Source organism: Phyllobates terribilis, unplaced genomic scaffold (genome assembly GCF_046119375.1).
Source record: "Phyllobates terribilis strain yellow unplaced genomic scaffold, ASM4611937v1 Scaffold_4__5_contigs__length_816908805, whole genome shotgun sequence".
NCBI classification, from domain to species: Eukaryota; Metazoa; Chordata; class Amphibia; order Anura; family Dendrobatidae; genus Phyllobates; species Phyllobates terribilis.
The window spans coordinates 380,735,881-380,757,084 of NW_027362764.1; positions in this window are offsets into that span (position 1 = coordinate 380,735,881).

Consider the following 21,204-nt stretch of genomic DNA (forward strand, 5'->3'; position numbering starts at 1 on the left):
CGTGTATCAGGGCCTGGGCACTGGGAGTGTCTGAGAAAACTGTCCCAGACCTTTGACAGCGTTTTCCTGCCTCTGCCGCATCTGGTGTGTGTCTCCCTCCCTTGTACTCCTTGGTTGTTCAATGAACTGTCCGACTGTGACCTCTGCCGCCAGCGTTGTCAGTAGAGATGAGCGTTGTTCTACTCGAACTGTTCGCCAATCTCAAATTCGAGCTGTTTTGGGCGGTGTTCGAGCCGTTCGGCGAACACGAACAATTTGAGAAAAATTCGGCTGTTCGAGGTTATGTTCGATAACTGTTCGTGCACCAAAATCATAACTGGATTTTTTCTCAGTAATGATGAAAATTAATGTTAATACGCAGTTTGAGTGTACAGCGGGGTGGGGGGAGGGGCAGGGGATGGATCTCTGCAGGAACAATGAAGATCTCCATTTTTTTTTCTCTTTCCCGCATTTGCAGTGGGGAGGTGCAATCTGTCAGCCTATCAGCAGCGCACACACGGAGCGAAGTGCTTTTTTTCACACATGCAAGGGCATGTGTCATTGGCAGTGTATGTCACATGTCCTTGCCCTATAAGACCAAGCCATTTTCCCCGTCGCCACCATTTTCTCACTGCTGCAGCTGCGTGTTAGACGACACCGCTGTTGCTGTGTGCGCTATACCTTGTTAATTTCAAGCCAATTTTCGCACAAATATACAGATAGCTTGGGAGTAGGGAATAGTTGTGATTGCAGTCCTTTTAAAGACTAGGTTACAGCATTTCCTACGACTTTTATCAGGGAGGTCTGTGCTCTTAAATAGATAGGTTGTGGGAGTAAAGACTAATTGTAATTGGAGTCCTTTTCAGGACTAGGTTACATGAGTTCCTATCAGTTTTTGCCAGGCAGGTCTGTGCCAGTGCTGTGCAAGTTTTTTTCACAGCATTTGGCTGAATCTAGCAAAGCTAATCCTTTTTGGCCTATTGCAGAGTGTGTTAGTCAGTGGAGTAGCCTATCTGTGTTGCAAGATATAACACCTGTGTATAGAATACCAATTTTTTTACTGCACCTAGTGAAGTAAAATCTTTTGGGCATAGCATCATTCTATTAGTCCATCTATACTGACCTCCATCAGGTTGCAAACTGAATATAATTTTTTTCTGCATCTAGCTCTGAAAAAATATTTGGGCTTCTAGCAGTGTGTGGGACTTGGTCTATTAGTCCATCTATACTGACCTCCATCAGGTTGCAAATTAAAAATAATTTTTTTCTGCATCTAGCTCTGAAAAAATATTTGGGCTTCTAGCAGTGTGTGGGACTTGGTCTATTAGTCCATCTATACTGACCTCCATCAGGTTGCAAATTAAAAATAATTTTTTTCTGCATCTAGCTCTGAAAAAATATTTGGGCTTCTAGCGGTGTGTGGGACTTGGTCTATTAGTCCATCTATACTGACCTCCATCAGGTTGCAAATTAAAAATAATTTTTTTCTGCATCTAGCTCTGAAAAAATATTTGGGCTTCTAGCAGTGTGTGGGACTTGGTCTATTAGTCCATCTATACTGACCTCCATCAGGTTGCAAATTAAAAATAATTTTTTTCTGCATCTAGCTCTGAAAAAATATTTGGGCTTCTAGCGGTGTGTGGGACTTGGTCTATTAGTCCATCTATACTGACCTCCATCAGGTTGCAAATTAAAAATAATTTTTTTCTGCATTTAGCTCTGAAAAAATATTTGGGCTTCTAGCAGTGTGTGGGACTTGGTCTATTAGTCCATCTATACTGACCTCCATCAGGTTGCAAATTAAAAATAATTTTTTTCTTCATTTAGCTCTGAAAAAATATTTGGGCTTCTAGCAGTGTGTGGGACTTGTTCTATTAGTCCTTCTATACTGACCTCCAGCAGGTTGCAAATTGAATATAATTTTTTTCTGCATCTAGCTCTGAAAAAATAGTTGGGCTTCTAGCGGTGTGTGGGACTTGGTCTATTAGTCCATCTATACTGACCTCCATCAGGTTGCAAATTAAAAATAATTTTTTTCTGCATCTAGCTCTGAAAAAATATTTGGGCTTCTAGCAGTGTGTGGGACTTGGTCTATTAGTCTATCTATACTGACCTCCATCAGGTTGCAAATTAAAAATAATTTTTATCTGCATCTACAGTACCTCTGAAAAAATATTTGGGCTTCTAGCAGTGTGTGGGACTATTTGTATTAGTCCATCTATACTGACCTCCATCAGGTTGCAAATTCAAAATAATTTTTTTCTGCATCTAACCCAGCCAATAGTTTTGGCCTAATACCACAGTTTGGCCACTCAGCTCTGCTCGGTTACCATCCATTGTTTTTTTGTGCAAACAACTCCAGAGTTGTGAATTAGTTAACCACCAAAATGAGTGGAAAAAGGCCTGCTGCTGGTGGAAAGGGGAATAGGCGTGTTGGGAAGGGGAAAAAAGGTTGTGTCCGTGGGGTAGGTGTTAAAGCAACAGTAACATCTGCAGAAGAAAGACCATCTTCCAGCCAAACTAAAATGTCTACTTCTTTTAGCGGACAATGTGATAAGATCCCTTTCTTACGGCCACGCCAATCGCTACAAATTCCAGATGAGGCACAAAAACAGCAGGTGCTTCAACGGATATCAAGTGCTCCTTTAAGTGGGCTCTCCTCCACATCAACTTCAACATCACAAATACTCCAGTCCTCAAAGGTGTCACCCAAATCGCACTTGCTTCCTCACAGCTCCCAAATCTCCAGCTGCCCGTCTGAGTATGAGGTAGAACAGATGGTTGAGTCTGCAGAGCTGTTTACTCATACTATAGCCTGGGAATCAGAGGTCGACTCCAGCGCTTCTGTGAATCCAGACGAGGAAATGATCTGCACTGATGCCCAGAATCTTTATGAGTCGGATCCAGGACCAGACGCAGAAGGTTCTGACCATAATGTAGACCCTCATTCCCAAACTGTAACTCCTGTTGGTGGAGACAATGAGGAAGACGATGATAAGACTCAAATACCTGATTGGAGCGACAACTTTAGTTTTTTGTCAGGGCAGGAACAGGTTGGCTCTGAGGACGACGGGTGTGATAACGCACAGGGTGATGATGATGAGGTCGGAGATCCCACTTACTGTCAACCCACAGTCAGCCAAGAGATGAGGTCAGCAGAGGAGGTGGAGGAAGATGCTAGTGACGACGAGGTCAGGTTGCGCCTTCCTGGACAGAGACGTAGTACTGGAAGCACGTCAACAACTGCATCCTCAAACACAACTCTGCCTCTCACCACAAGTCGTGGTGGCTCTTCAGGTCGCATGGGTGCTAAGCCTTGCATAGCCTGGGCATTTTTTCAGATCGATAAAGATGACCCAACTCGTGTTATCTGTAACATTTGTCAGCAAAAGCTAAGTAGAGGCCAAAAAATACATAGTTTGAGTACTTCATGCATGAACCGGCACATGGACATGAAGCATAAGTTGCAGTGGGAAGCTCAGTGTGCTACAATGCGGCCTAGCCGGCCGGGCCAATCACCGTCTGCCATATCTTGTGCATCCGCGGCCTCTTCATCCTCTGTGACTGGGGGGACAGCAGTCACACCTGTTTTGGGGCGCAGACCTGCCACCTCTTTACCCGCAACAGCCAGCGTGATTGGCAGGTCATCATTTTCTTTGGAGGTGGTAACACCAGCTGGTGTTGAGCGCTGTCCGACATCGATAGCACCACCTTTGGATCAAGGCAACCTAACATGTCAGCCTGCATCTTCCTCACAGACCGGCAGTTTGCCGGGGACACCCTTATCAACCCCGTCTAAGCACAATAGCCAGCCCTCGGTCCCTCAGATGTGGACAAGTAAAAGACCATTTCCTCCTAGCCATGAGAAAGCTAAGAGGTTGAATTTCACCATCTGCAAGCTCTTGGCTACAGAAATGCTGCCTTTCCGCCTGGTGGACACAGAGGATTTTCGAGACCTTATGTCCATCGCAGTGCCCCAGTACCAGATGCCCAGTCGGCACTACTTCTCAAAGAAAGGTGTGCCTGCGCTCCACCAGCATGTCGCACACAACATCACCGCTTCTTTGAGAAACTCTGTGTGTGACAGGGTGCATTTCACCACAGACACTTGGACGAGTAGGCATGGACAGGGGCGTTACATGTCGCTGACTGGGCACTGGGTAACTATGGTGACAGCAGGACAAGGGGTTGCTGTCCAAGTATTGCCGTCCCCACGAGTTGTGCGTCAATCCTCTTTATGTCAAAGTTCCTCCACTGCTTCTGCCTCCTCAACCTCCTCTCGGTCTTCCACCTGCACCCAAAGCCTGTCTGGTCATGCCACAAGCTTTCTAACTGCGCAGAAGGGATCCTGCACACCTCCTTACTATGCTGGCAGTAGGGCTCAACGTCATCAGGCGGTTTTTACATTGAAATGTCTGGGAAATGTGAGTCACACAGCTGAGGAGTTGTGGTCAGCTCTGGAGAACCAATTTCATGAATGGTTGTCTCCACTGGACCTGAAACCAGGGAAGGCCGTGTGCGACAATGCTGCAAACCTGGGTGCGGCCCTTCGCCGGGGCAATGTCACACACGTGCCTTGTATGGCTCACGTGTTGAACCTGGTTGTCCAGCAATTTTTAGCCCACTATCCCAGACTAGATGGCCTTCTGCAGAGGGCACGGTCGCTGTGTGCTCACTTCCGCCGTTCGCATCCCGCAGCTCAGCGACTTACATCTCTACAGAAGTCGTTGGGCCTGCCACTTCACCGGCTAAAATGCGATGTGCCTACCCGGTGGAATTCAACTCTGCACATGTTGCAGCGACTGTGGCAGCACCGACAAGCCCTGGTGCAATACGTTCTGACGTATAGCCTGGGCCAACGAGATTCAGAGGTGGGGCAAATCACGCTGGAGGAGTGGTCTCAGATCAGGGACCTATGCACCCTTCTGCACAGTTTTGAAATGGCGACGAAGATGTTTAGTGCTGACGATGCCATTATCAGCATGACTATTCCGGTGATTTACATGCTGGAGCACATGTTAAACAGAATTCGGAGTCAGGTGGTGGCACAAGAGGAGGTGGAGGAAGTAGAGGAGGAGGAGTTGTATGCGGAAGGGCTAACATCTGCAAGGTCCAGACGGTCGGCAGCACCAAGGCGGCAGGCATGTGAGGGTGGGGGAGATGGTTTTACCAGGGCGCATGGTAGCAGCCAAACTAGTGAGGAAGGTGCAGGAGCCCAGGAAGAAGTGGAGGACGAACTGATGGAAGACTCATCAGATGAGGGAGACCTTGATCACATTTCTGTTGTGCGAGGTTGGGGGGAGAGGACAGAGGAAGGAAGCATGATTGTTACCTCGCCACCAACACAACAGGGACTTGGTGCTCCTGGATGCGCAACACACATGAGTGCCTTCTTGCTGCACTACCTGCAACATGACCCTCGAATTGTGAGAATTAGAAATAATCCTGACTACTGGGTTGCCACACTGTTAGATCCCCGGTACAAAAGTAAATTTGCAGAAATTATTCCTGCCATAGAAAGGGATGCACGCATGCAGGAGTATCAGCAGAGACTGTTGCAGAATCTTACATGTGCTTTTCCACAAAATACCAGTGGTGCACGTAGTGAATCTCACAGTTCCAACTTGCCAACCGTGGGACCGTCAAGTGTTCAGCACTCAAACCGTAACAGAACCACAGTATCTGCTGGTAACATCAATTTTGCGGAATCATTTCACCACTTTTTTAGCCCATCCTTTGCAAGGCCACAGGAGACAAGAAGTCTGACACATAGTCAACGCCTAGAGACGATGGTACAGGAGTATCTCCAAGTAAACATTGAAGCCACGACTGTGTCACTGGACCCTTGCTCTTTTTGGGCTTCCAATCTGGATAAATGGCCGGAGCTAGCCACTTACGCCTTGGAGATCTTGTCATGCCCCGCAGCCAGCGTTCTGTCTGAACGTGTGTTCAGCGCTGCTGGTGGTGTGCTGACAGATAAGCGCACGCGGCTCTCCACTGATAATGTAGACAGACTCACGTTCATAAAGATGAACAAATCATGGATCCGAAACGACTTTTCTACCCCTGTGTCATCCTGGGGAGAGTAAAAGCTTGATGATTGGTTAAAATCACCCTACCAACCGTTTTAAGCTTTCAAATTACTAATCATGTTTATCTGTATCTTGACTGGAAAATAATTTGGGCTTTGTAGCAGTGTGCAGCACTGATCCTATTAGTCAAAAGAATAGTCTATTCTCATCAGATCTATATCCACAGGTGTACACCACCAAAGTAGTCATATGAGATAGGGAAAGGGGAGAGTTGGAAAAGTGTGGATATAAGAAAATTAAATTAAAATACATAAACTTTATTGATTAGTTAAAATCCTATAAATGTGAAATTACTCATGCATCTATAGATGCATATAAGGTAACCACTTACTAGTTGAAAAAGTGGTACCCACTAATAGATCTGGCTGGATGTAGTGTAGGGCAAATTATGGGACACCTCAGTCAAGTCCCTCTAATGTAGGACCGAGGTTATATATATATGTTAACCCCATATATTGGAATAGCCTAAATATGAATGTCAGGTGAAACAACTAAAGACACATATAGTTGCTATAATAGCAAAATGTACATGTATCAATCTGCCATAGGGCATTACTATTCACCACCTGACAGACATATATATGTATATATGTATAGGCTCGCTTAAATCCAGTTGTTTTAAATATTAACAATGGGATATGTCAGAAATCAGCACTCGCCTTCTGTTCAATCACACAATTGCACAGTACGTGTATTTAGGCTGCTATTAATGAGCCGGCACTGTTCAAAATCATTAGCAGGAGGAGATCACACTGACAAGCGATTGTCTCCTCTGTTACACTGAGGGGCCGTCCGCTGCACCGAGCGGCTCCTCACATGTCAGAGGTTAACGATCACACTGTGATTCAGCCTGTCCAGCTGTACAATTGATCGCCCGAGTGAGGAATAATATATTATCCCCTGTCTCATTCCCTGCACGCACGTGCCGGCATGCCCAGCACAAACAGCTGATCGCTGCAGTGTTGAGCAGTCCGCTGTCTCGTAGCTGCACACGTGTTTGATGTGTCCGACTCAAACAGCCGAACACTGCGGCTATACTCTATATGATCCGCTACAGCTAAGGGTGCTGACACAGTTCTCCCTTATTATAATGCTGCCATATTATGCATATTCCTAGGGTAGATTCTCATTCCCCCCTACACTATCATGCAGCTCAGATAAATTCCCTGACGCGCGTTTCGCCGGTATACCGGCTTTTTCCTAAGGGTGAGGTCGGCCTCCAACTCCGGATCTTTATACCATCCAAAGTGATTGACATGAGTATCGACCAATCATATTATGTTAATCAAAAGAAAAAAACAAACATTTCCTTTCTCTAAATCAAATGATTCTTATGTGTATAAATCATATTATTTGAACAATATTAGGACAGGCAAATTGTCCATTTGTATAAATTATAGAAGTAACACAAAAGGAAGAATAATGTGAGTATGATTCGAGACATTAATATTCTAGAAATCAGTACTCATACTTTACAATTGATTGATCTTTCAAAATTGAATATATTTGGAGTAGCTCCTCTAGTTAAATTCCCAGAGAGATGAAAAAGAGGGAGATATAGTATATAGGGAATAATTAGAAGAGGAAGATTTGAAATAGAAATTATTCAGATCTCATTATAGATTATATTCATAATTACTATCAGTTTTACTTTGTGTCTCTCGTTGTTACAAATGACACTTATTTCCATGTATTCCCTATTATGTTAAAGAGTATATGGACTATGATGTACATGTCCCACGTACCATCAAAAAAGAGAGAAGGATTTTTAATAAGATTTTAATTACAAAAAGCATCCAAAATTGAAGCTCTCATTTAATCCGTGTGGATTCACAGAATTACATCTAAAAATCCACTCACTTTCTTTTTTCAAAAGCATGGAATCCAAATCTCCGCCTCTATTGTCCAATTTTATTTGACAAATTGCCCAACCTTTCAGATCTTTCCATTGTGATTGATGTTTCATTTTGAAATGTCTAGCAATCGGTGTTGGGGTAAATAATTTCCCCTGTTCCTGACTTCTCTTCTCGTCCCTATCATAATTAACAATGCTTTGAATATGTTCCCTTATTCGGGTTCTCAGATCCCTTATTGTTTTCCCAACATATTTAAGCCCACAGGTACATTCAAGGCAATAAACTACCCCACTGGTGGCACAATTAATATGTTGGTAAATTGTATATTTCTTCCCAAAGGCATCCATGAACCATTTTCTAGGAACTAAAACCCGACATGCCTTACACATTTTGCATGGGAAAAAACCGGGATCTCTTGTTCTTATGGACACATTGTCCCTCTTAAAATGACTAGATACTAGAAAACTTGAAATTGAAGTACTTTTTCTATACCCAGAAGATGCTCGTGATGTTACACAATTTCTCAAATCCACATCTGATCGAATGATGTCCCAATGTTTATTAAGAATATCCAGCATCGTTTGCCATTCATCGTGAAATTCTGTAATGAATCTCACGACATTATTGTCATCTCTATTTTTCTTCTTAGGGACCAGGAGCTCATTTCTCTCCACTCTTAGGGCATAATTATATGCCTTTTTAATCATTCTCCCTGAGTAGCTTCTCTCCAGGAGTCTAAGTTTCAGTTCTCGAGCCCGTTCTTTGAAAAGCTCAAAAGTTGAGCAGTTCCGTCGTAAGCGTATAAATTCTCCTTTCGGAATTGCTCTAATAGTACTGATCGAATGGGCACTTTTGGCATCCAAGATGCTATTGGTAGACGTCTCTTTCCTATACAAATCAGTTTGCACCAAATTATTTACATCTCTTTGAATCATTATATCTAGGAAGGGGATCTTTTGCCTGTGGAGAGCCAGTGTAAGTTTTAAATTGAGGGAATTGTTATTCAGTATGTTTATAAATTCATGTAATTTATCTTCCGTTCCCCTCCACAATATCAGCACGTCATCTATATAACGTTTCCAAGTTACAATACAATCCACATATGTTGACATATCTTCGGCAAAAACTATCTCCTCCTCCCACCATCCTAGATATAGATTGGCGAATGTAGGTGCTACGGCCGCACCCATCGCGGTGCCCCGCGTTTGAAGATAGATGCGGCCATCGAAGAGAAAGAAATTACGCTTCAGAGTAAATTTCAAAAGATCAAGAACAAACTCTTTCCGTGTAGAGTTATATTCTTGATCCTTATTAAGAAAAAATTCCACTGCTTTACAGCCCATCTCCTGATCTATGCTCGTATAGAGACTCTCTACATCACAAGTAACAAATATTTCCTGTTCTTCCATTTGATAGCCCTCTAATTCCTGTAGAATCTGCATAGTGTCTCTGGTATAGGAGGGAAGATCGTAAACATATCCCCTTAATTCTTGATCAAGCCATTGATTGGCTTTTTCTGTCAAGTTCCCTATACCAGAGACAATAGGCCTACCAGGTGGGCTTTCAAGACTCTTATGGACCTTAGGGAGCATGTAGAATGTTGCCACTCTAGGATTCTTAACTGAAAGAAAGTCCTTCTCATGTTTTAAAATTTTGAACAGTGCCGGCTCATTAATAGCAGCCTAAATACACGTACTGTGCAATTGTGTGATTGAACAGAAGGCGAGTGCTGATTTCTGACATATCCCATTGTTAATATTTAAAACAACTGGATTTAAGCGAGCCTATACATATATACATATATATGTCTGTCAGGTGGTGAATAGTAATGCCCTATGGCAGATTGATACATGTACATTTTGCTATTATAGCAACTATATGTGTCTTTAGTTGTTTCACCTGACATTCATATTTAGGCTATTCCAATATATGGGGTTAACATATATATATAACCTCGGTCCTACATTAGAGGGACTTGACTGAGGTGTCCCATAATTTGCCCTACACTACATCCAGCCAGATCTATTAGTGGGTACCACTTTTTCAACTAGTAAGTGGTTACCTTATATGCATCTATAGATGCATGAGTAATTTCACATTTATAGGATTTTAACTAATCAATAAAGTTTATGTATTTTAATTTAATTTTCTTATATCCACACTTTTCCAACTCTCCCCTTTCCCTATCTCAACTGATCCTATTAGGCCATCTATACTAAAGCTTCACCAGATTTAAAATTAAAAATAATTTTTAGCTGCATCTAGCCCGGAAAATAATTTTGGGGCTCCGAGATGCGCAAGGCACATAAGTGCCTTCATGCTGCACTACCTGCAGCATGACCCTCATATTGTCAGAATTCGAAGTAATCATGACTACTGGGTTGCCACACTCTTAGATCCCCCAAACTTTTCGATCAACCTTTTCATTTTAATAAAGACCAAAAAAATGGTCATATTTGAAATTATAAGCATTAGCAGGTTGTTAGAAACTGAAATCAAACAGTTTTCAACTCAAAACTTTATTCTAGGTGATGTTACATTTTCACATAGGACCCCTTGTTCGAAAGGAGCTTCTGAACTCTCTCGTCCATTGAATTTGTCAGGTTTTGGATGGTTTCTGCTTCAATTGTTTTGCATGAGGACAGAATACCCTCCCAGAGCTGTTGCTTAGATGTGAACTGCCTCCCGCCATCATAGACACTCCTTTTAATGATGCTCCAAAGGTTCTGAATGGGGTACAGGTCAGGGGAGCATGGGGGTCACACCATAAGTTTGTCCCCTTTTATGCCCATATCAGCCAGAGATGCAGATGTTTTATGTGCAGCATGAGATGGTGCATTATCATGCAGAAAAATGATCTTGCTGTGAAATACACGGTTCTTCTTCTTGAACCATGGCAGGAAGTGCTGTTTGAGAAAATCCACATACATTATGGAGTTCATCTTTAGCGCCTTCAGGGATCCTAAAGGGGCCGACAATCTCTCTCCCCATGATTCCAGCCCAAAACATTACTCCACCTCCTCCTTGTTGGCGCTGTAGCCGTGTTTGCGTGGGGTGTCCATCAACCAGCCATCCTCCACTCCATCCATCTGGACCATCGAGCGCTGCACGGCACTCATCCGTGAACAAAACAGTTTTGAAATCAGTCTTCATGTAATGTTTGGCCCACTGGAGCCGTTTCTGCTTGTGTGAAGTGGATAGAGGAGGTCGACAGGATGGCGCATGCACAGCTGCAAACCTCTGAAGGACCCTGCATCTTGTTGTTCGGGGGACGTTGGAGGCACAAGCAGCTTCAAAAACTTGTCTGCTGCTATGACAAGGCTTTTTTGCCGCTGCTCTTTCAACCTGACGTAATTGCCTGTAGGAAAGAGTCCTCAATTTGCCCTTATCAGCACGCACACGTGTGTACTGTGAATCAGCTACATACTTCTTGATTGCCAAGACACTTCATCCTGATCATCGCACAATGTTGATTGTAGTCATGCCTTGACCTAAACACTCCACAATTTGTTGCTTCTCAGCAGCCGACACATCCTTTTTCTTTCCCATTTTGGCAGAAAATGTAGGCTGCTTAATAATGTGAGAGAGCCTTCTTAAGTAGTCTTGCCTTTCATTGGACACACCTGCCAAACTAATTAGCACAGGTGTCTGCAATTGCTTACAGTGATATAAAGAGCCCTGACACACATCACCATCAATGAGTTTAACTGACAAACAAACAAATTCTTCCCTTATCACTCCTAAACACTTTTTGTATAATAATTTGGAACGCAGTGTACATGTGCTTTTCCACAAAACACCAGTGGTTCACGTAGTGAATCTTACAGTTCTAACTTGCCAACCGTGGTCTGTATGGAGTTGTTCAATAAAGGGCCCAAAATTAAGATAACATAGATGGGAGAGGTCTCTATGAATAGGAATTCCTAAGTATTTGATACCCTGTGAGGGCCAGGCAAAGGGAAAGTTGGACTGGATGGAATCCTATATGGATTTGGGGAGGGAGACATCGAGGGCCTCAGACTTCGCTGCATTGATTTTAAAATTTTACCATGTAACAAAGTGATCTATTTCAGCCATAACAGCATGGATGGATATATGTGATTGAGTGATATATACTAGGACATCATCAGCAAATAGAGAGCACTTGTACTCGGTGCCTCCCACCTCAATCCACCTAATATTGGGGTTATGGCGAATTGATGAGAGCAGGTGCTCCATCACTAGGATGCATAAGAGAGGGGACAGAGGACATCACTGCCTTGTCCCATTGGTGATTGTGAAAGGTGATGAAAATGTTCTGACGCACCCCCTGGGCCTTGGGACACCCGGAGCCGGACCCTTTTTGGTGGATGCTGGTGGTTGTAGTCTTCGTGGCGGCGACCCAGTTCCGTGGCTCAGGGCGGTCAAACCAGTGGCGGAACTATTTATGTGGTTTTCATGTTTAAATGTCCGACTACGCCACCCGTGGATTGCGGTCAGAGTGAACCGCCGCTACAGGGCAGACCACTGAGGCTGGTGTTGTGGGTGCAGCAGAGCGTAGCATAACTCCCCACGGGAGGAGTATAGCCTCAGGGCAGTGTATGCGGAGGATGGGGGTGATGGTGCAGGGCAGCAGCAGTAACGACACGGAGTCAGTGATGCAGTTCAGGGCCTTTACTCACAGTTCTTATTATCCAGACCACGTCTGCAGGTAACGGCTGCCCACGTCGTACTGTGCTCACCAGGTGAGGGGCTCAGACAACTCCCAGATAACTTTGGAGCACTTCACAGGACCCCCTTTGTGTGTCCTTTGTCTGGCCTTTCTTACCAACACTTCTGTCCGGCTGCCTCGGGCCTCCTCTTGGTAAACTTGGCGCCAGTTTACCTGACCCTATGTGGTGCCTTCCTAGCGGGTGTAGCGAGGGGCTGCGCCACATAAAATGTCAGAGCCTCCGGTTTCTAGCTGAGGGTCGTTTCCTGCCTCCACTAGTTCGGGGACCGGTCTCCCCCTTTGGCCTGACCCCTCCACGCAGGTGGATTCGGGCGTGCGGTGGCGACTCGCCCGTCCGCACCTCTGGGATCCCTTCATTCCTCGTTCCTGGAGCCTTCTCCGCTCCTCTTCCTTCCTTCTCCCTCTTCCAGGCCTGGGCCTCTGTTACTAGGCCCGCCTCCGGAGCAGAGCTCATGCAGAGCCCCTGCTCCCTGGCACTTCTGCTCAGACTTCTCTGCACTGAACTAAGATGGTGCCCACCTTTTATACTCCCTTCTCAATGCACCCAGGAACTGCTTCCTCCCTGCTCCTGCACTACAGGGTTCCCCTTCCTCAGTGTTCCCTCCCCCCACTCCAGCCAGGGACAGGGACTGTCGTGCCCATCTCAGGGGCATATTGGTCGCCCTGCCCCACGGCAATGTGGTGTAATGCATGCAGGTGTTGGGTCCTGATCCACACTCCATCCTTACCTGAGAGTGAGATATCACACCTCTGGGTGAGGTGCAATACGTCTGTAGCAACCGAGCCCTCAGGGTGCTACAGTTCCATTTATCTTCAGCCTAGGTGACGTATTGCGATACAGGGCCGTGATTTTGGCTATAAAAGGGTCCCCTAGACCCCTACCCCAAGCTTTTTAAGAGAATCATATATGGCGTGCCAGGAGACTCTATGGAATGCTTTCTCAGCATCTAACGAGAGTATCTAATTACAAATTTTTAACTCCATCTAGCCCAGGAAATACTTTGTGCCTAGTAGCAGTGTCTGCTAGTGAGCGGATTATCCCGGCTGTTAAGCAAGCTGCACCACCTGTAGTTTAGACACTTAATTTTTTCAAAGGAAATGCTTCGGGACCATGGGATACTTAGTGAAGAGCATCAGGAGGCACCCCAAGGCATAGGGGCTGGGACTGGCAGTAGGATGCCTTGCGGTGGACAGCCGAGCTCGATCCTTATAAAAGCTTTTTAACTGCAGCAGCTTTAGTGGACGCTACTGGAGCTGGAATTACCGCGGCTGCTGGCATGAGACTTGCCCTCCAATAGATCCTTGTAAATGGATTTAAAGTGTATTCATTCAAATTAGAGAGACAATTTAAATTAAAAAGCTTAGAGCTGCCTCCACCACAGGGGGGCTCGCTCGACCCACCAGCGGACAGGCACCAGTATTGGGAGAGGGGGGCTGGCCGTCAGGGTTCACCGCGGCTCTGGCACAAACCCGGCGACACGGAGGTGGCACGGGCAGGAGCGGACTGGCCGTGTCGGCTTCTCACTTTTTGGATTTTAGAAGGGCATGACATGCCTATATCTGTGTCTCCCCCTCCTTTTACTCCTCCACCTCTTTTATTTTCGCATGACTATATGTACTTGTCACTTTTCCATGTGTTCGTTATGTCTTCTGAGCAGTTTGTCAGCTTTTGGACACCTTTGAAGGTGTTTTCTATGTGTTTCTATGTGTTTTTGTTTGCCTGCCATTGGTTTTAACGGTGTTCGAAGGTGTTCGACGAACAGTTCGACGAACAGTTCGGCGAACACACGGGTGTTCGACGAACCGAACCGAACTCGAACACTACGGGGGTGGCTCAACACTAGTTGTCAGATGTGAATTTTTTTTTTGTTATAATTCTTCAACAAGAGCCTGAACTTAATATCTCCAAAAATGAACTCCTTCGGTTTCCTCCCTCTACAAACCTACCTATACCTGACTTTGCAATTTCCTTTTGGTGGTGCCACCATAACTCCCACTCGGCATGCCTGCAATCTTGGAGTCATATTTGACACACAACTTTTCTTTATTCAAAGTGGAAAATCACTCACTCGCTCATGTCACCTGCACCTTAAAAACTTCTCCAGAAGTTGACCTTTTATCACCTTTGATACTGCAAAAACTCTTACTGTCACTCTTATTCACTATTGCAACTCTCTTCTAATCTGTCTCCCTCTAAACAAACTGTCCCCTCTCCAATCCCTTCTGAATGCAGAAGCCAGGGTCGTATTTCTATCAAGCTGCTTCACCGATGCCTCAACCCTGTGCCAGTCATTGCTCGGGTTAGGTTAAACAATCACTACAGAATACAATACAAACTCATCTCTCTCACCCATCAAGCTGTCCACAGTTCTGTACCGGCCTATATCTCTTCCCTCATTTCTGTGTATTACCCCTCCTGTGACCTCCGTTCTGCAACTGATCTAAGACAGACATCCTCCTTAATCAGAACCTCACACCTCCGTCTCCAAGAATTCTCTTGTGCCGTGCCAGTTTTCTGTAATGCCCAAAATGTGTGCAATGCCATAGTCACGGTAAAGGCAGGGGAACATAAAGTCAGCCTTGTGTGCCAGACTGCCACCAGCCAAGACGTCCCTGTTCTCACCAAGAGTACGACTGTCTATGTTCTCTTCCGCCTCCTCATTATCACCCAATTCGCGTTGAGATGAGATGAGGCTGGGTAGCATCACCCTGTATAGTTCCTTGCTCTGCCTGCAATGCCTCCTCTTTCATTGTGAGCAGCGAGCATTTCAATAGACAGAGAAGCGGGATGGTGACGCTAATTATGGCGTCATCGCCGCTCACCAACAAAGTTTTGGAGGAGGGCACAGATGTCAGACATCCATGCCCACTCATCAGCTCTTATGTGCGGAGGCTGACCTGAATGTCGATGGACGTGTTGAAGCTGGTACTCAACAACTGCTCTCTGCTGCTCAAAATCATTCCAAACATCTGCAACATTGATTTCCAACGCGTAGTCATATTACACACTAGTCGGTGAGCTGGAAGTTGTAAACGCTGCTGAAGCCCTGCCAGGGCAGCGGAAGCTGTAGCTGACTTTCTGAAATGGGCACACACGTGGTGTACTTTCACAAGCCGCTCTGGTAGATTGTGTAGATTTTGAGAAACTGCAGAACCACTAAGTTGAGCACATGGGCCAAGCATGGTACATATGTGAGCTTGCCTAGCTTCAGAGTCGCCACCAGGTTCTCTTGATATAGCTTTCAACAACTCTGCAACGGTGTGCGGTTTGTCACCTAAGTATACAGTCCTACTTATTGTTATTGGCACACACGAAGTTTAAGTAAATTATCTGGAATATGTCCTGTAAAAATGAATCAAGTGATGGAGATGGAGGCTGAAGAGGAGCAGGAGGAGGCGGTGAAGGAGCTGTAGAATGTAGGGGCAGCCCTCATTGACCCACGGCCCGCAATCCTTTGTGTCGGGAGAACGTGTTCCGTCCCAGGGTCCCACTGCTACCACAATATTAACCCAGTGAAATACATCAGTGAGATGAACCATCCCTGACCACATTCACTTGTCCACGTGTTTGTGGTTAGGCGGTCCTTCCCATTTAAGTGCACTGGGGAGGGCATGGATAATGTTCTGGGACCCGTGCTTGTGAAGGCGGAGATGATACCAGGAGAAATAGTGGCAGCTGGGGACCGAGTATGGACACCTGGCCGCTGCCATGAGGTTGTGGAAATCTTCCGCCTCCATGAATCTAAAAGGCAACATTTCAAGTGCAAGCAAGCAATCCAGAAATGTGTCAGTTTAGTATTGCAGCCTGTAGGTGTGTGTGTGGTTGGCTGCATACTTGCACTTGCATTCCAAATAACACAAAGCTAAGGAGATGGATGATCCGACCATCATGAATAATTTGGTCATTGTCTAGGATACCGAGCACAATATTAACCCAGTGACATGCGTCAGTGAGATGCTCCGTCTCTGGCCACATTCACTTGTCCACGTGTTTGTGGTTAGGCGGTCCTTACCACTTAAGTGCACTGGGGAGGGCACAGGTAATGTTCTGGGACTTGCACTTGTGGAAGGCGGAGACAATACCGGGAGAAATAGTGGTGGCTGGGGACAGAGTATGGACACCTGGCTGCCGCCATGAGGTTGTGGAAAGGTTCCGCCTCCACGAGCCTAAAAGGCAACATTTCAAGTGCAAGCATTCCAAAAATGTGGCAGTATAGTATTGCGGCCTATGGGTGGGTGGGTGGTCGGCTGGCTGCATAGTTTCGCTTGCATTCCAAGTAACAGAAAACTAAGGAGATGGTGGCCTCTATCATCATCACGACCCCACCTCGGCACTATGAACTCTCCTGATGGAGAAGCCAGGGCCCACCGGAGGAGTCTTCGGTTTTCTGGCAGGCCCATCCCACCCTGCCGAGAAGCAGCCCTGGCTACGAAAAGTGTGTGGGAACTGGGCACTCTATGGTTGTTGTTTTACTGTGTACTGGCTCCGTACCGTCCCTGGCCACATTCACCTGTCCACGTGTTTGTGGTTAGGTGGTCCTCCCCAGTAAGTGCACTGGGGAGGTCACGGGTAATGTTCTCGCACCCGCGCTTTTGGAAGGCGGAGACGATACCGGGAGAAATAGTGGTGGCTGGGGACCAAGTATGGACACCCAGCCGCCGCTGGCATGAAGTTGTGGAAAGCTTCTGCTTCCACAAGCCTAAAAGGCAACATTTCAAGTGCAAGCAGTCCAGAAATGTGTCAGCTTATTATTGCTGCCTGTGGATGAGTGGGTGGGTGGCTGGCTGCATACTTGCGCTTGCATTCCAAAAACTGTGGTAGGGACAACTGAATGCTGCAAAGGGACAAGGATGTGGACGGTGATGGTTGCATGTCTGCAATGTTAGGTGCAGAGCAGGAGGCACCTTCGCCTGCGCCATGGACAGGAGATTGGCGTGCAGGCACAAGAGCGGAAGAGGCAGTGATATCACCTGCAGACACTGTTTCTGGGCCTTGGTGTTCAGCTCAGCTAGTCAGGTGCTTTGCTGTCATGTGCCTGAGCATGCTTGTGGTGGTCAGGCTGGTAGTTTTGGTGCTCTTGCTGATGTTGGCTTAGCAGATGTTGCAAATGGCCTTTTTGGGGTTCTCTAAACAGTCTTTAAAAAAGAACAAGACTAGGGAAGACCTAACAGTTGTATTTGCAACTTCCGTCGTGTTGGTGTTCCGGGGAGCAGTTGCCCGCCTTGTATCTGTGGCCATCACACTGCTTGTTCCTGCCTGTTTTGGTGCTATGTCTCCCACCCCCTTTGTGCTGCGGTCCTCGCTCTACATGTCCCCTTGCCAGGTTGGGTTAGTGATTTCATCATCCAAAGCTTTGTTTTCCACTTCCGCACCCTGGTCCTCCTCCTGACTTTCTGTCCATTGTGTCTCATCATTATCCACCTCTTGCGACAGTATTTGCACTTTCCCACCGTCACCTTCGGGTGACCATGGCTGCTCAAATCGCTACATTTGATTTTCTGTTTCCCTGCTCGAAGCTAGCCGGTCGAGAGTCCAAAATTTATCGATGGAAAAGTGAACAGCTCTTGGGGTAACCCTGGACTCTAATCTCTCCTTCAAACCACATATCCAAGCTCTTGCCACTTCCGAGCGGACCAAGCGAGAGGCCAGAATCTATAAATGGAAAGATGAACAAAACAGCTTTTCGGAGTGTCCAAGTGTGGTATCAGTTGACTCAGGGCACTCAGAATGGTGGGAGGAAGGAGGATCTGGGTGAGAAAGGTGCCAACTCTAAGTAAAAAAATCTCTCGAATCCGCACATTCCTCAACCATGAATCTACAAAAACACTAGAGCACGCGCTCATCATCTCCCGCCTCGATGACTGCAACCTCCTGCTCTGTCGCCTCCCTTCTAACACTCTTGCATTCCTCCAATCTATCCTAAACTCTGTTGCCCAACTAATCCACCTGTCCCCTCGCTATTCCCTGGCCTCTCCTCTCTGTCAATTTCTTCACTGGCTCCAGTTCAAAACCCTAACCTTGGCATGCAAAGCTATCCACAACCTGTCTCCTTCATACATCTGTGACCTACTTTCCCGGTACTTACCTGCACGCAACCTCCGATCCTCACAAGATCTCCTTCTCTACTCCCCTCTTATCTCCTCTTCCCACAATTGCATACAAGATTTCTCCTGTGCATCCCCCCTTTTCTGGAACTCTCTACCCCACCTTTTCTGACTCTCGCCTACTGTTGAAACCTTTAAAAGGAAGCTGAAGACCCACCTCTTGCAACATGTGTACAACCTGCAGTAACCCTCACTCTACCATACCGCTGCAAGACCAGCTCTATCCTCACCTACTGTATCCTCACCCATGCCTAGTAGACTGTGAGCCGTCGGGGGCAGGGTCCTCTCCTCTCCTGTATCAGTTGCTGTCACATTTTTGTTCAAGATTATTGTAATTGTTTTTGCGATGTATATCCCTTTTTCACATGAAAAGCGCCATGGAATAAAGGGTGATAAAGTAATAATAATGTGATCCAGACTCACATCTGCTGAGACTGGACCATGTGGAACACAGGGTGGTGGTTGTGGCAAACTGACGGTAAACTTTATCTGCTATCCAACCAACCTTTTCACACTACTCTCGCTTCAATAGTGGTGTTCCGTGGCCCCCTAGAAATTGGGACAGGAAGGTAGTTCGACATGATATGGGTGTTTGTTGTGCTCCCTCAGCAGGCACAGTTTCATCTTGTAACATACCTGGCGGCGTCCTTGCATAGTGGTCCATCTCCCACTGTGCAAGAGCGCGCACTTAATCTCCTGTCCAGAATGTCTCTCTGGCTTCCCTCCATGCTGTCTGTTTGTGTCTGTTTCTGCTGCTTAAGGGCGGCGCCCGATCACTTCCTGCTTTTTGTACCTGCTGTGGGTCACACCCCTTGTGCGTCCTCAGCCTATTGCTGTCTGTCACCTGGTATATAACCCAGCTGCGGCAATCAATCCCTGCCTGAGCATAGTGTTTCATTCAGTGTGTGCTTGCACTCTGTAGGTGCCAGGTCCCGTTCTTTGTCTCCTGCCTTGCGGTATCAGTTCCCGTGTCTGAACTGAGTCCTGTCTATGTCTCCTGCCTTGTGGTATCAGTTCCCGTGTCTGAACTGAGTCCTGTCTATGTCTCCTGCCTTGCGGTATCAGTTCCCGTGTCTGAACTGAGTCCTGTCTGTGTTCTCTTGTCTGCCTATCCTGGAGGCTGTATTTCCAGGCCTGTCTGAACACGCTCCTAGCCTGTTCCTCCTGCCTTTTAGGGGCCTATTACCTAGACCCGTTCCTGTATCTTGTCTGTCCTGTCTGAACACGCTCCTAGCCTGTTCCTCCCGCCTTCTAGGGGCCGATTACCTAGACCTGTTCCTGTATCTTGTCTGTCCTGTCTGAACACGCTCCTTGCCTGTTCATCCCGCCTCTCTGGGGGCCGTATTCCCAGACCCGCTCCTGTATCCCGCTGCAGTGTCGGTCTCCTCTGTACACTCAGTTCCAGTCTGAACTCTTTCCTATCCTTTACCTGTTTTGCCTCTATGTCCGTTCCCTTCCTTTTTCTGCAGAGTCTGAACTCGTACCTAACTCCTGCTTGTTGTCTCTGTACTCCCGTTTGTGAGTTTGTGGTCCACTCGCTACTTCACTGCAAGTATCCTGTGGGTATCTGGCTCTGCCTTTCTCTTCCTGTCTGTTCCGTGTGAACAGAGCCCTGTCCCCTCTGCTCTGCCTTGCTTACCGCTCCGGCGGTTCTAGCCTGCTCTGACTCCTTTGTTCACCGCTCCGGCGGTTCTAGCCTGCTCTGACTCCTTTGCTCACTGCTCCGGCGGTTCTAGCCTGCTCTGACTCCTTTGCTCACTGCTCCGGCGGTTCTAGCCTGCTCTGACTCCTTTGCTCACCGCTCCGGCGGTTCTAGCCTGCTCTGACTCCTTTTCTCGCTGCTCCGGCAGCCTTGCTCCGCTCTGACCCTTTTGCTCGCTGCTCCGGCAGTCTCGCTCCGCTCTTATCCTTTTGCTCACTGCTCCGGCAGTCTTGCTCCACTCTTGCTCACCGCTCCAGGCGGCCTCGTCCTGCTTTACTCTTGCTCACTGCTCCGGCAGTCTCGCTCAGCTCTGACCCTTTGTTCACCGCTCCTGGCGGCCTTGTCCTGCTCTACTCTTGCTCACCGCTCCAGGCGGCCTTGTCCTGCCCTGTTGTCGCTCACCTCTCTGGGAGGCCTCACTCTGCTGTGTTTGTCCGCCACATCTGTGGTTTTGTTCCTGAGTCCCAGTGTGTACTGGGTCCTATCCCGCCTGTGTTCCTACCTGCTAGTGCCTCCCTGTCTGCACTCTAGCTGTGCTTGCCTGTACCCCCCTGCCTGCATACCCGCCTGCCTGCATACCAGTCGTGCCTGCCTATACCCACCAGTCTGTGTGCCAGCCTACCAGTCTGTTCCTGTATTCCCCTGTGTGGGTCAACAGCCGTGTCCGGGGTCTGTCCTGGAGTAGCACCTGGTCCCTCTGCTCGGTTCCTCCTTGGTGCACTGGCGTCGTATGCCGTCGTGCGACCCTGGTCGGATCGG